Raw genomic sequence first — 13443 nt, 5'->3', positions numbered from 1 at the left:
GTATGCTACTTCTCTTTCCAGCACTCTGTGTAAATAATTATTTTCACCCACTTCATCACTATAAATTTTTGTTTCAACCCCTTTAGGCAGTCTTCCGTAAAAACACATTACCCATGTTATAGTAGCATGAAATAGAGAAGTAGTGTCTCTACTGATATTATATTTTACAATTTTGTTGGGTAACAGTTGTCTAATGACCATATTTAAATCCAGTGAAAAAGAATAAATACGAATAGTGAAATTTTCTCCCATTCCATTCATTTTGTAATAGTAGAAAGATAAAGTGGGAAGAGCATTCACCTTGTCCCAAATGTTAAAAACCAGAAAGCTTAAATACTTTAAGCTAATAAATAATATTCTGTTTTTATTTAACTTACTATTTCTTTCCTACTCTCAAACCAGATATACATAAAAACTAGATTAGTGTAAAACACACCTGTAAATGCTTAAACATTAGCAAGATGATTCTTTTAAAAGGACAAAAAAAGTTGAGTATCCAAAGGAATGAAATAGCAATTATAATGTCTTTATTTAGGCTCATTTACACACAAACTCCCCAATTTCCAAAGAAGAAACCAAGTTGTGAGATGTGGTAGACAATGCATTATGCTCATCACTTGCTCTGTCTTGACATCATGGGAAGCATTCACAGCTTTGCAAACTTTTGTTTTTCCTTGCTGGACCTAATATTCAAAAACCCATTCTCGATGGAAATAAAACAGCAACATCTCAGACGCCACTGTTTCACTCTTTGGAGGTGATATCTGTGGGCAAAGCGTAGGAATAAAACACAGGTTTTATTTTCATACTTTTACAAAGAGTGTAACGTGTTTCTTGTGTCATTTTCATGTTTCTTTTCATACATAATTTTCAAAATAGCAAGCTCATAGCTAAACTGAAATGTCAGGAAGGAACTTCCAAACAGTGTTAAAAGCCAACTTCATCGCCAATCTTATAAGCAATGAATTTGATGTGAATATCAAATGAATGTAAGCTTGAAATGAGTGAATCTTATGTAATGGCTGTTAGCTTTAAAAAAAAAAAAAAAAAATGAGCTAGCATTGTATTTTAAATATAAATGTGGCTTTTTCTTTTTAGCCTTTAAGAAAATGTACTCTGGTATAATGTATAATTTATTGTAAGTTTGTTATGGAGCAGATAGATACATATAATAGTTCTAAATGTATATTTTTGTTTGTCAAAGTATTATATAAACTGTGCTTAAAATAAGTAGATTTGCAACTGTTGTAAATGTTTTAGGTGTAATGGCATCATATTAAATTGTGCTGGTGCAATTCAGGCTATTACCACCTAGGTTTGGCTTTTGGGGGCCCCTCTTAAAAGGAATATAGAGGGTGCTTCCTTACAGCAACATGGATGGACCTGGAGATTATTGTACTGTGTGAAGAAAGTTAGAGAAACAGAAAGATAAAAATGAACTTATTTACAAAACAGAACAGACTCACAGACATAGTGAACCTACACATGGTTACCAGAGTGGAAGAATGGGGGGATGAGATAATTAGGGCATTTGAGATCGACCTGTGCATATTGTTCTATTTAAAATGGACCTACTGTATAGCCCAGGGATCTCTGCTCAATGTTACATGGCAGCCTGGAGGGAGAGAGGTTTGAGGGAGAATGGATATATGTATATGTATGGCTGAGTCCCTTTGCTGTTCATCTGAAACTATCAATTGGCAATACTCCAATATAAAATAAAAAGTTTTAAGAAAAGACAAGTTATGCACTGAAACTGAAATAAACCATCTTGTTACCAGAACACATGAAAACACTAAATGGAACTATAACACCAGGCATAAATCTTGGGGCAATACATGATATCATAGCTCAAAGAACAAATGAGAATTAATTTTCTTGGAAAAGAAGTTCTATCACTGTACACAGCTCTTTCTTTAAACCAAAGAAATCAATAGACATTATATCTATTCCATTAATATCAAGAAGATCTGCTTTTAAAAACCATGATAACATTCTGCTCATTGGTGATTTAGGATACTCCCCCAATCGTTAGATGATGAATTGGTTCTCTTTGTGTTGCAAGGATATACTTCATATTTCTTATCTCAGGGGCTCCTCAGGGGTCTTTGTTGTTGTTGTTTAGCCACTCAGTCATGTCCAACTCTTTGCAAACCCATAAACTACAGCCCACCAGGCTCCCCTGTCCATGGGATTCTCCAGGCAAGAATACTGGAGTGGGTAGCCATTTCCTCCTCCAGGGGATCTTCTCAGCCCAGGAATCTAACCAGCTTGTCCTGCGTTGCAGACAGATTCTTTACCACTGAGCTACCAGGGAAGCTTCCTCAGGGAAGGTTCCTCAGAGGAACCTAAGTCCCTTCCACCTTAGTCACTAGTCTACAGATGTATACAGGGAGTAGGGGGCTTGGTAAGCTTGAGGATGAAGGAAGAAAGAGATAAGTAGTTTGGGCAGGAAATATCACATCAGTTTGTCTGCCATATGCACACATTTCTGGAGAATACATATATTTGTTTTACACAAATCTATATCAGGGAAATTATTAAGAGCTAGAAAGGAGAATTGAGAATATGATATTGGAGCTGGTGTATGCCTTCTTCCGGAGAAGGCAATGGCAACCCACTCCAGTGTTCTTGCCTGGAGAATCCCATGGACGGAGGAGCCTGTTGGGCTGCCATCTATGGGGTTGCACACAGTCGGACACGACTGACGCGACTTGGCAGCAGCAGCAGCATGCCTTCTTCATTTGGACCATTGTATTGAGAGAGTTTAATCTGACCATTAGCATTCTCCCAAGACAGATACTGTGAGAGAGATCCAGGGACCTACAGGGACCTGATAAATGATTATTTCTTACTTTTTTATACAATCATCTAAAGAAAATCTCCAGGGACTTCCCTGGAGTTCAGTGGTTAAGACTCCACGCCTCCACTGCAGGGGTGTGGGTTCCATCCTTGACCAGGGTACTGAGATCCTGCATGCCCACATTGAGGTTAAATTCTTTTTTTAATTTTTAAATTCAAGAGAAACTCCAAAACAGTGAAAACGTTCTTCTCTTATTATTTAAATTCTCTGAAGTCTAAGGGTATGTGGAAATTTTATGTTGATTTTTAGTTGGAAAACTATGGTTCACTATTTCAAAGAAGTACTGTATTACGCATTTTGAAACCAAAATGCTGTTTTGGTTCACTAATTTTTGATCTAGAAGTAGTTAAAAATTAGTTAAGACTGAAGACCTAATGATAGAGTTAGAGCAGTGGGGTTTAATGAAAGGAATAATTGAAACTACCCCCATCACAGAGCTGTGAGTGCAGCAGAAGTGAGCCTAGCACAGGAAGGGTTTCAGGAACCAGACTTCTGGTTTCTAGCCTGAAAATGGATGTATGTGTGCCTATGATCAGTTGCTCAGTCATGTCTTACTCTTTGTGACCCCATGGACTGCAGCCTCCCAAGGCTCCTCTGTCCATGGGATTCTCCAGGCAAGAATACTGGCATGGGTAGTCACTTCCTTCTCCAAGGGATCTTCCCAACCCAAGGATTGATCCCGGGTCTCCTGTACTGCAGGCAGATTCTTTACCATCTGAGTCACCAGGGAAGCAAAAAGGTAGTAAAACTTATAGGTGATGGAAAAAGCAAATTTTAGTAAAACTTATAGGTGATGGAAAAAGCAAATTTTGTTCTTCAAATACCAATCAACACTGACCTTTAAAGCCCATAAATGTATATGCCCGGGTAGGCATGGGAAACAGTGCTGATGTAAACCAGTAAAAATTAACAAGAAATTTAAAGGCATCAAGGTCAAGAAAGTACTGCAAACCATAGTACTCTATATAGGTTAAAATGTCCCAGCATGAATGGCCATGGGCATAACACGTAAGCTATGAGTTAAGTGCAGGGAGCAATTGGGTTGAATTCACAGGAGACAATTACAGTTCCACCACATTTGTTTGTGTTCATGGAGCTTGAAGACGTACAATGGACACTGTATCCTCTATTTTCTGCTAATCAACAGGAAGTCAAAATTAAGCCTTTGGAAAAAATCTAACCTACATAGGCTTCCATTTTGCAGCAACTCCCTTTTCACTTACTTTAGTTTTTATAGTAAAATTTCTATTAAATGATGCTATATTTGGTAAATATTACCCACATCTCATTTTTCAGAGCTAACTAGAGATTTTAAAAACTTACTATAACATTAAAACATCAGTTTCTGACCCCACTCACATTTAATTCAGTCTTCTATTCTTTTTGAACTATTATCTACAAAACAATTCTAAAATCATTGGTATTTAGAAATATGACTAAAAATCTTTAAAATTAACTTTTGTTTACTCTATCTTCTAACTTAAGAAAAAAATTAGAGACTTTTTAAACAATGATGCATGAAGTAAAAGCAAGTTTTCAACATTTGTTTGATGACCCAGTAGGGCTTATACCATCCAGCATTTATCACTTCTGCCAAGGAGTTAGAAGATGCAACACTTCTTCTTGGTTTTGCTCCTGCTTGACCTTAAATGACCTCATTGACCTATCTTGGTCTCAAATCATCTTCTATAAATGATGATCTTTCAAACACCTCTCTGGCATCTCTAGTATGAAATTTAATAGCCACATGAATCTACAGCTACCCTCCATATCAGTCCAGGTGTAAATTATTACTCATCCTGCTGCTGCTGCTGCTAAGTCGATTCAGTCGTGTCCAACTCTGTGCAACCCCATAGACGGCAGCCCACCAGGCTCCCCATCCCTGGGATTCTCCAGGCAAGAACACTGGAGTGGGTTGCCATTTCCTTCTCCAATGCATGAAAGTTAAAAATGAAAGTGAAGTCGTTTAGTCGTGTCCAACTCTTAGCGACCCCATGGACTGCAGCCTACCAGGCTCCTCCGTCCATGGGATTTTCCAGGCAAGAGTACTGGAGTGGGGTGCCATCCTAGAACTATTCAAATTATTTAGTTTCTAGTATCTCAAATTCAGTGCCTTATGTGAAGTGAAGAATTATGCAAGCGGGAAGAGTACCTTGTGGCGATGGATCTGTTCTGTGTCTTGATTTGGATGAAGGGGATTTAGAATGACTGGCAGAGAAGGGGGACTGCCGGGGTCCAGCCCGGGTGGATCCAGGGAATTCGAAGTGGGGACGGCGAAGGTGAGGATCAGGAAACAACTGCTTAATTAAACGTTAATTAAGGATATAAAGAGTAATAGAATAAGGATAGCTCAGTGAGGAAATTCAGTGGAGAAAAGAGGCTGAAATAAGGATAGCTCAGTGAGGAAATTCAGGGGAGAAAAGAGGCTGAATAATTCAGCCAGAAGGTGAAAGAAAGAAGGACATGGGGAGACCAAGTTTCCGTGAACAAGGCCCGCACTTTATTTTCCAAAGTAGTTTTTATACCTTAAGTTATGCATAGAGGATAAGGGGGGAAGGGGTAGAGTCATGCAGTAAGCCAGGCTTTCTTCCTGCAAACTTATCATATACAAAAGTTTAGGTGATTTGCATCATCTTCTGGCCCAGAGGCCTGTTAACATTTTAAGACCCTTTCTTCAGAAAACTTATTTTTCTCTAAAGGTGACTAGTCAGGCGCCACCCTCCAAAAGCATTGAAGTTGCATTCCTATAGGGCAAAGGTGTGGTGGGCTGTAACAAGAAAAAGAATTAACTCAAGAGTCCAAGATTACAAACATTAAAGCTACTACTTACACCAATTATATTTATCAATACACTGCCAGGGACACAGCAGGTAAGGGATATGGAAACTTAACAGCAAACCTTGGCCCAACAAGTGAAAAACCCTTCACCAATACAATTTTTAATCAATCTTTTAACTGCTCAAAGGAATCTGTATTCAGACAGTTTAGAACATCTCATGCCTCTCACAGTTGGGAGGCTCTGAACAATCACATGTGGCCGGAAAAACCTATTCAGGCAGGCTAGAGGACTTCCAAAGGAGTTTGTAGTTGAAACACTGTCACACCCAGGAATTATCAACTGGAGCTGTAAGTTAACTTTTTTCAGAGAGAGGTAGTGGGGAACAGCCCCCCGTAAAGTCAGAGGTGTAGGTGAGAGCACAAAGCAGAAAGTAGGCAGACTCTGGTTTTGGGGGCAGATGCTCAAGAATTTCCAGGGGGACTCCTTGAGGCTCGATCCTGCCTTTGCATATGCCGAGCCTCCTTCTTCATGACCTTTGCCAGGGGCGGAGCTCCTGCTCCCGGCAGGGGACAATGAGCATTACCTGTGACCCTGAAGCTAGGTGTGTTGGTGGTGCTGCAGTCAGTATCATTGACTTTCCTCTTTCAAATTTCCCCCAGGAAAAGAGACCCACTCGTATCCTGAAAGATGCACTTAAAACTCTGATTAATGCTTACCCACTGCCTCTTTCCAAGTGTTCTTCTGAGCACATTGAAAGATACAAGTGAGGGATCCTCCCTGACTCCTGAGTCAGCTTACTCAAAAATTAGAAACTTCCTACTATTCCACAAAGGCCCTCATAGTCAAAGCTATGGTTTTTCCAGTAATCATGTACAGATGTGAGAGTTAGATCATAAACAAAGCTGAGTGCCAAAGAATTGATGCTTTCTATGTGTGGTGTTGAAGAAGACTCTTGAGAGTCCCTTTGACATCAAGTTTGATTGGACTAATCAAACCAGTCAATCCTAAAGGAAATCAACCCTGAATATTCATTGGAAGGACTGATGCTGAAGCTGAAGCTCCAATACTTTGGCCACTTGATGCAAAGAGCTGACTCATTAACCCTGAAGCTGGGAATGATTGAGAGCAGGAGGAGAAGGGGGCGACAAAAGATGAATTGGTTGGATGGCATCACTGATTCCATGGACATGAATTTGAGCAAACTCCAGGTGTTACTGAAGGACAGGGAAGCCTGGCGTGCTGCAGTCCATGGGGTCGCAGAGAGTTGGACATGACTGAGCAACCGAACAGCAATAGCTATTCACCTAAAACTAACACAGCATTGTAAATCAACTGTATTTCAATTTTAAAACATAGTAAAAACTTAATATAAGATTAAAAATTAAGACTATTCACAACCAAAGTGGTTTTATGTAAAAAGAAAAGAAAAAATAAAATAATTATGATGGGGATAAAGATTATGTGATCAATTACCATTTGATGAATAGAAGTTGCAAGTTTCTTTTTAATTCTACCAACTACTTTGATTGTGACTAGTCTTAATTTTTAAGACTAGCTAAAAATCTAATTGGATGGCATCACCAACTCAATGGACATGAGTTTGAGTAAACTCCAAGAGTTAGTGATGGACAGGGAAGCCTGGCTGCAGTCCATGGGGTCCCAAAGAGTCCGACACAACTGAGTGACTAAACTGAGTCTTAATTTTTAAAATCTCACTCTTTCATTAACTGTAATTTGCTCTAAGAATTATACATAAAAGCTTTTACTACTATAATCCCAACTAGAAGCCATAGAAATATATAACTGTAAATATATTAATGCTATTCCCTGGTGGCTTAGACGGTAAAGAATCTGCCTGCAATGCAGGAGACCTGGGTTGGATCCCTGGGTCAGGAAGATCCCCTGGAGAAGGGAATGGCAGTCTACTCCACTATTCTTGCCTAGAGAATCCCATGGACAGAGAAGCCTGGCAGTCTACGTCCATGGGGTCTCAAAGAGTTGGACATAACTGAGAGCTAACACTGTAAATATAGTAATACTTCATTATATACAATGAACCTGCTGTATATTCTTGTTATCTAAATAACACAAAAAGATAAAGCTATAGGGATATGCTTATAGCGAAAGTGAAGTCGCTCAGTTGTGTCCGACTCTGTGAGACCCCATGGACTGTAGTTCACCAGGCTCCTCTGTCCATGGGATTTTCCAGGCAAGAATACTGGAGTGGGTTGCCATTTCCTTCTCCAGGAGATCTTCCCAACTCAGGGATTGAACCCAGGTCTCCTGCATTGTAGGCAGACACTTTACCATCTGAGCCACCAGGGAAGATAATATGCTTATAGTTATTTGTAAGTCTTACACTGTCATCTTATTGACGGTAAATAAAAATGTGGATTGTGACATTATCTTCTCTTTCATCCAGGTAATTTACTGCAACATTGAAACATTAACCTAAAAGGAGAGGGTATTAGGGACTTAGCTGCCTCTGTGGCCAATTTTGCCATTATGTTAATATTGGATGTATTTTTTTTTACTCTTCAGTTCAGTTTAGTCGCTCAGTCGTGTCCAACTCTTTGCGACCCCATGAATTGCAGCACACCAGGCCTCCCTGTCCATCACCAACCCCCAGAGTTCACTCAGACTCACATCCATCAAGTCAGTGATGCCATCCAGCCATCTCATCCTCTGTCATCCCCTTCTCCTCCTGCCCCCAATCCCTCCCAGCATCAGAGTCTTGTCCAGTGAGTCAACTCTTCACATGAGGTGGCCAAAGTACTGGAGTTTCAGCTTTAGCATCATTCCTTCCAAAGAAATCCCAGGGCTGATCTCCTTCAGAACGGACTGGTTGGATCTCCTTGCAGTCCAAGGGACTCTCAAGAGTCTTCTCCAACACCACATTTCAAAAGCATCAATTCTTTGGTGCTCAGCCTTCTTCACAGTCCAACTCTCACATCCACACATGACCACAGGAAAAACCATAGCCTTGACTAGATGGATCTTTGTTGGCAAAGTAATGTCTCTGCTTTTCAATATGCTATCTAGGTTGGTCATAACTTTCCTTCCAAGGAGTAAGCGTCTTTTAATTTCATGGCTGCAGTCACCATCTGCAGTGATTTTGGAGCCCAGAAAAATAAAGTCTGACACTGTTTCCACTGTTTCCCCATCTATTTCCCATGAAGTGATGGGACCGGATACCATGATCTTTGTTTTCTGAATGTTGAGCTTTAAGCCAACTTTTTCACTCTCCACTTTCACTTTCTTCAAGAGGCTTTTGAGTTCCTCTTCACTTTCTGCCATAAGGGTGGTGTCATCTGCATATCTGAGGTTATTGATATTTCTCCCGGCAATCTTGATTCCAGCTTGTGTTTCTTCCAGTCCAGCGTTTCTCATGATGTACTCTGCATATAAGTTAAATAAGCAGGGTGACAATATACAGCCTTGACATACTCCTTTTCCTATTTGGAACCAGTCTGTTGTTCCATGTCCAGTTCTAACTGTTGCTTCCTGACCTCTTGACTCATTTCAAAAAGTGTGAAGCAATATTTCTGCTAAAACTCATATGCTTATGGCTTTATGAGGTTCTCATAACAATGTACCCACTGTGATTCCTTTAAATTTACCAGAGCACTGAGCAGTGACCCCAGAAGGGACAGGGGATATTAAGACCAAAAATCCCCAAAGAGCCCCAAACTAACTTGACTTGGCAAGTTCCGTGTCTCTACTTCTAAGCATTTCACCAAACTGTACTGCTTTACAATTTCTTAAATTTGACTTTTCTCTGTTCACTGTAAAGTCACCCGGTGCCAGGAAGAGGGACTTGCCTCAATCAGATGCTGCAGCAACAGCCTCCATCTCTGACTTCCCCCAGCAGGCCTGGTGTGTGTGTGCTAGTGCATGCATGCTCAGTTGTGTCTGACTCTTTGTGACCCTATGGGTAGTAGCCCACCATGCTCTTCTATCCATGGGATTATCCCGGGCAAGAATTCTAGAGTGGGTTGCCATTTCCTACTCCAAGGAACCTTTCTGATCCAGAATGGAACCTGCCTCTCCTGCATCTCCTGCTTTGCAGGTGGATTCTTTACCACTGAGGCATCTGAGAAGTCCTGACCTGGTGTGTAGGCAGAAGTGATGGAAAGAGCTGGCACAGCCAGAAGCTTGGCTGAGTGGGAGGAGGGGAAGGCGGGGGAGCTGTCTGTCACATTCTGAGCAGAGATAGCAGAGAGACAGAGCTGTCCCTGGGGGCCCTTTGAAAGAGCAAACCCTTAATAAGCTCATCACTTACAGAGGCTGAATGCCTGCCTGGGGACAGACACATAAGTGGCAGTACCATCACATGGACTTACTTCTCCTCCTCTGTAGCTTCCCAGGATGGAGGCCAAACCCCTGGGTGAAAACTGCCCACGGCAGGGCAGTGGGGCAGGACAGAGCGAAACTAGGGCTGCATTAACCCAGAGCAGCAGCTCATCTCTGGGGAGCCCAGAGCAGAGAAGCTGAGCTCTCAGGGAAAGAGCCCGCTGCTTCCCTGGGTTATATCCTGAATTCTGCTCTCCCAGGGCAGCAAAAAAAAAAAAAAAAGGAGGGAGGGGGACTCTCTTCAAAAGGGAGTTTCTACTACAGGGCATATTTTGTAGAGACAGTCTACAAGATAATCACCTTTCAGTATATACTAGCTATCTTTGACACTTGCTGACCCCAAATGTACTAGGCAGACTGAGGGGAAAGACACTTGGTTGTATTGCTGTTTCAATTTTCTACGCTATGGACTAGAAAACTAGCATACAAAACAGAAAGCAAAATTATGGGATGAGTTTTCTCTGGGAGCTACCTGTAAAAATAAGCCTATTTTTTTAATGAGAAAATATTATGTACATCTACAGATAAAATGTGGAATTAATTATTTTGGAGGTGTGATTTTATTTCATGTAAGTTTGCATAATGTTTGCAATCTCCAAGTAGGAGAGTGGTTCCCAGACAGATGGAGGAAAAGGTTGGCATTTGGATAAACAATTTGGCCATGTGCTATTTCAGCATGAAGGCCAAGGCTAAAAAGTTGTGCCAAAATTCTGGGCCTTTAAAAATGCAAATGTGGCTTTGGAAATGGAAGAGCTGAGCTGCAGCAGCAGAGTAAGGCTGGGGGCCCTGGGCTAAGAACTCAGACAGAAAGTTCTGCCTGTTATTGATGATCCAAAGAGAAGAGGGATGATGAGAGGAAGGTCTTGGCTTCAAAGAGTTACTCTCAGATGCTGCTGCTGCTAAGTTGCTTCAGTCATGTCTGACTCTTTGCGACCCCATGGACTGCAGCCTACCAGGCTCCTCCATCCATGGGATTTTCCAGGCAACAGTACTGGAGTGGGTTGCCATTGCTTTCTCTGTACTCTCAGATAATTGTGTATAATAAATAATCATATTAATAAAAGTTGTTCACTGTCTCTAGATTCACTAAGAACCTGTGCTCTTCCCAAGCCCCCTCCCAACACCAGCACACTGGCCATTATGGCCTCAACCTGTGAGTTTGGGGACCCTGGTAAGAACCAGGAAATCGTGAACGTGAGCCCACAGTCTCATGTCAGTATTGCCCACTGCATTCCCTGGAGCATGTCTATGAACACGGACTCCGTTCCTCCAGAATGAGTGGTTCCAACAGAGGAGGAATCAGACACAACTGAAATGTGAGTCTGTCTACAAAGGGCACTGGATTGGGGTCTAATACTGTAACTGAGCAGGATGCCACAAGGACCTTCCCCTACATCCCACATCCTCTGCTGCAGCTCCTCTCTGAAGCACCTGGATGACAGTATTTGATGCTCATTTCCTGAGTTGTTTTGTAGATAAGAAACCCCTCTCTCTCCTACAAATGGAAGATGTTAACTACTTGACCTGAGCACACAGCCCCAGGCCTCCTGGAGCCTAAGGACTGTTGATGTTCACCCTGTAACACCACCTGCTGCCTCCCCATCAGCCAATCAGAGGGTTATGCATGAGCTGATCACCCACCCTGAGACCCCTCCCCTGACCTGCTTTTAAAAATGCTTTGCAGAAACCCTTCAGGTACTTCAGGGCTTTTTAGGGCTTGAGCCACTAGTCTCCTCGCATGCAACAAATCTTTCTCTGCTCCATGCACCCAACATTTCAGTGTTGGGTTTGGCCTCAGTTTGGCCTCACGGTGTATAGGGCACACAGACTTCCTGTGGTAACCCAAGGAAGAAAGAGCAGATAAAACCAAGGAGGGTCTTGGAATGCAGGAAAGGAAAAACCAAACCCTTATCATCCTTCCCTCCCCCATATTCTAACTATTAATGGAACAGTATAACCTGTCTCCCCTCCTACCCCATAGAGAGAAGGTATTTGCTGTACTCTTCCCCCACCCAGTATACATGCCTCATCCAATCAGCAAATGACTTGCAAGACCCCTATCCCACTCCTTGTACCCTGGGTATAAAAGTGGACTAAGGACCCCGGTTCAACGTCAGCTCTGCCTTGAGCTGGCCCACTGTTCTAACAGCGTCTCCTACTCTAATAAACTTTATTTCCCTCTCATTCTGTCTCATGTCTGGAAATTCTTTTCCAACCCGCACCTGGACTATGACACTTGCTTTAACAATATGTCCAGGAGCCCTGAGCTAACCCTTGTCCCTTTTCTCCCTTTTCTGTTCCACTCCCTCCTGAGCTCCAGCATCTGACTTTTTTTTTAATTTTTATATCTTTTGTTGATAAACAACCAGGAGTCATCATTATTTCTGTAGCATGATGGATGAGAATACATGGTTATCTTTGATTTATGACATTTATCTTGATGTTTTTTATTTGCTGTTCCCTTGAACTTGATTCCTGGTGGAATCTTGTTTGTTGATGGTTGTATGAAAAGTGAAAGTGATAGGCACTTCATCGTGTCCAGCTCTTTGTGATCCCAGGTTGCTGGTTGCATGCTGCACACATGTTTCCACCTGTCACCTCCACCTGTCCACCTCCCACTGCAATGATCTTTGGGAAGATCCGAAATCACCAGTCACTGAATCTGTGAGCTTCAGTGATGGCTGAAAACCTAAATCCCTGTAAACGTCAACATAGAAACATCTGCCAATAAATAAAACGTATGTTCTCATTATCTGGGTGTAGTTCTTTCAGTTTATTTTCAAGAGAACAAAGCTGGCATCTAAAATCACAGGGAACTGAAATTCTTCTGGCATTCTGCTACATGGGGCTCCTCCACCCCAGAAATCAGGCCGCAGGTGCAGTAATAAAACAGAGCCAAGGGTACAGGAACAAGGGTGCAGGAGCATGAATCCACCCCCGCCGTGCCTGGTTGTATTTCCCATTTTATTTGTATGAAAACTATTCAGATGATACAAAACATTCACACAGCTTTCTTTTTGTCGCTCCAACAGGAGAAAAGATAAAATGCTAACTCACAAACTAGGTCACTCCCTTCCTAATGGAGCTTCATCGCTGGAGAAATGAGTATCAAGTTTTTTAATGATTTGTAAGAAATCCAAAAAAAAAAAAAAAATCCAACATCGGTGCTTTGATTACAATAAACCTGTGATTAACCTTTCAAGAGAGGGAACCCACAGCCTGTGCTAGAGATAGGGGCTCCAGATAGAAACCATATTCTTCACCCAGCAGGATGCTTTCCATTAAAATAAAATGTTCGATATTTCTGCACACATTAGCTTTACTAATTGAGACTAATCTAATGGAGAATCACAGCTATTTGCGGGCTTTTACTGACTGATTAGCAGCGTGTTTCTGTAAACAGGTGGCCCCATGGTTGGCCCACCTGCAGGCATGCTGTAAGACTGTG

This window comes from Bubalus kerabau, chromosome 11 (assembly GCF_029407905.1).
Source record: "Bubalus kerabau isolate K-KA32 ecotype Philippines breed swamp buffalo chromosome 11, PCC_UOA_SB_1v2, whole genome shotgun sequence".
In the NCBI taxonomy this organism is placed as follows: domain Eukaryota; kingdom Metazoa; phylum Chordata; class Mammalia; order Artiodactyla; family Bovidae; genus Bubalus; species Bubalus kerabau.
Note: the sequence above shows the minus strand (reverse complement) of the source record.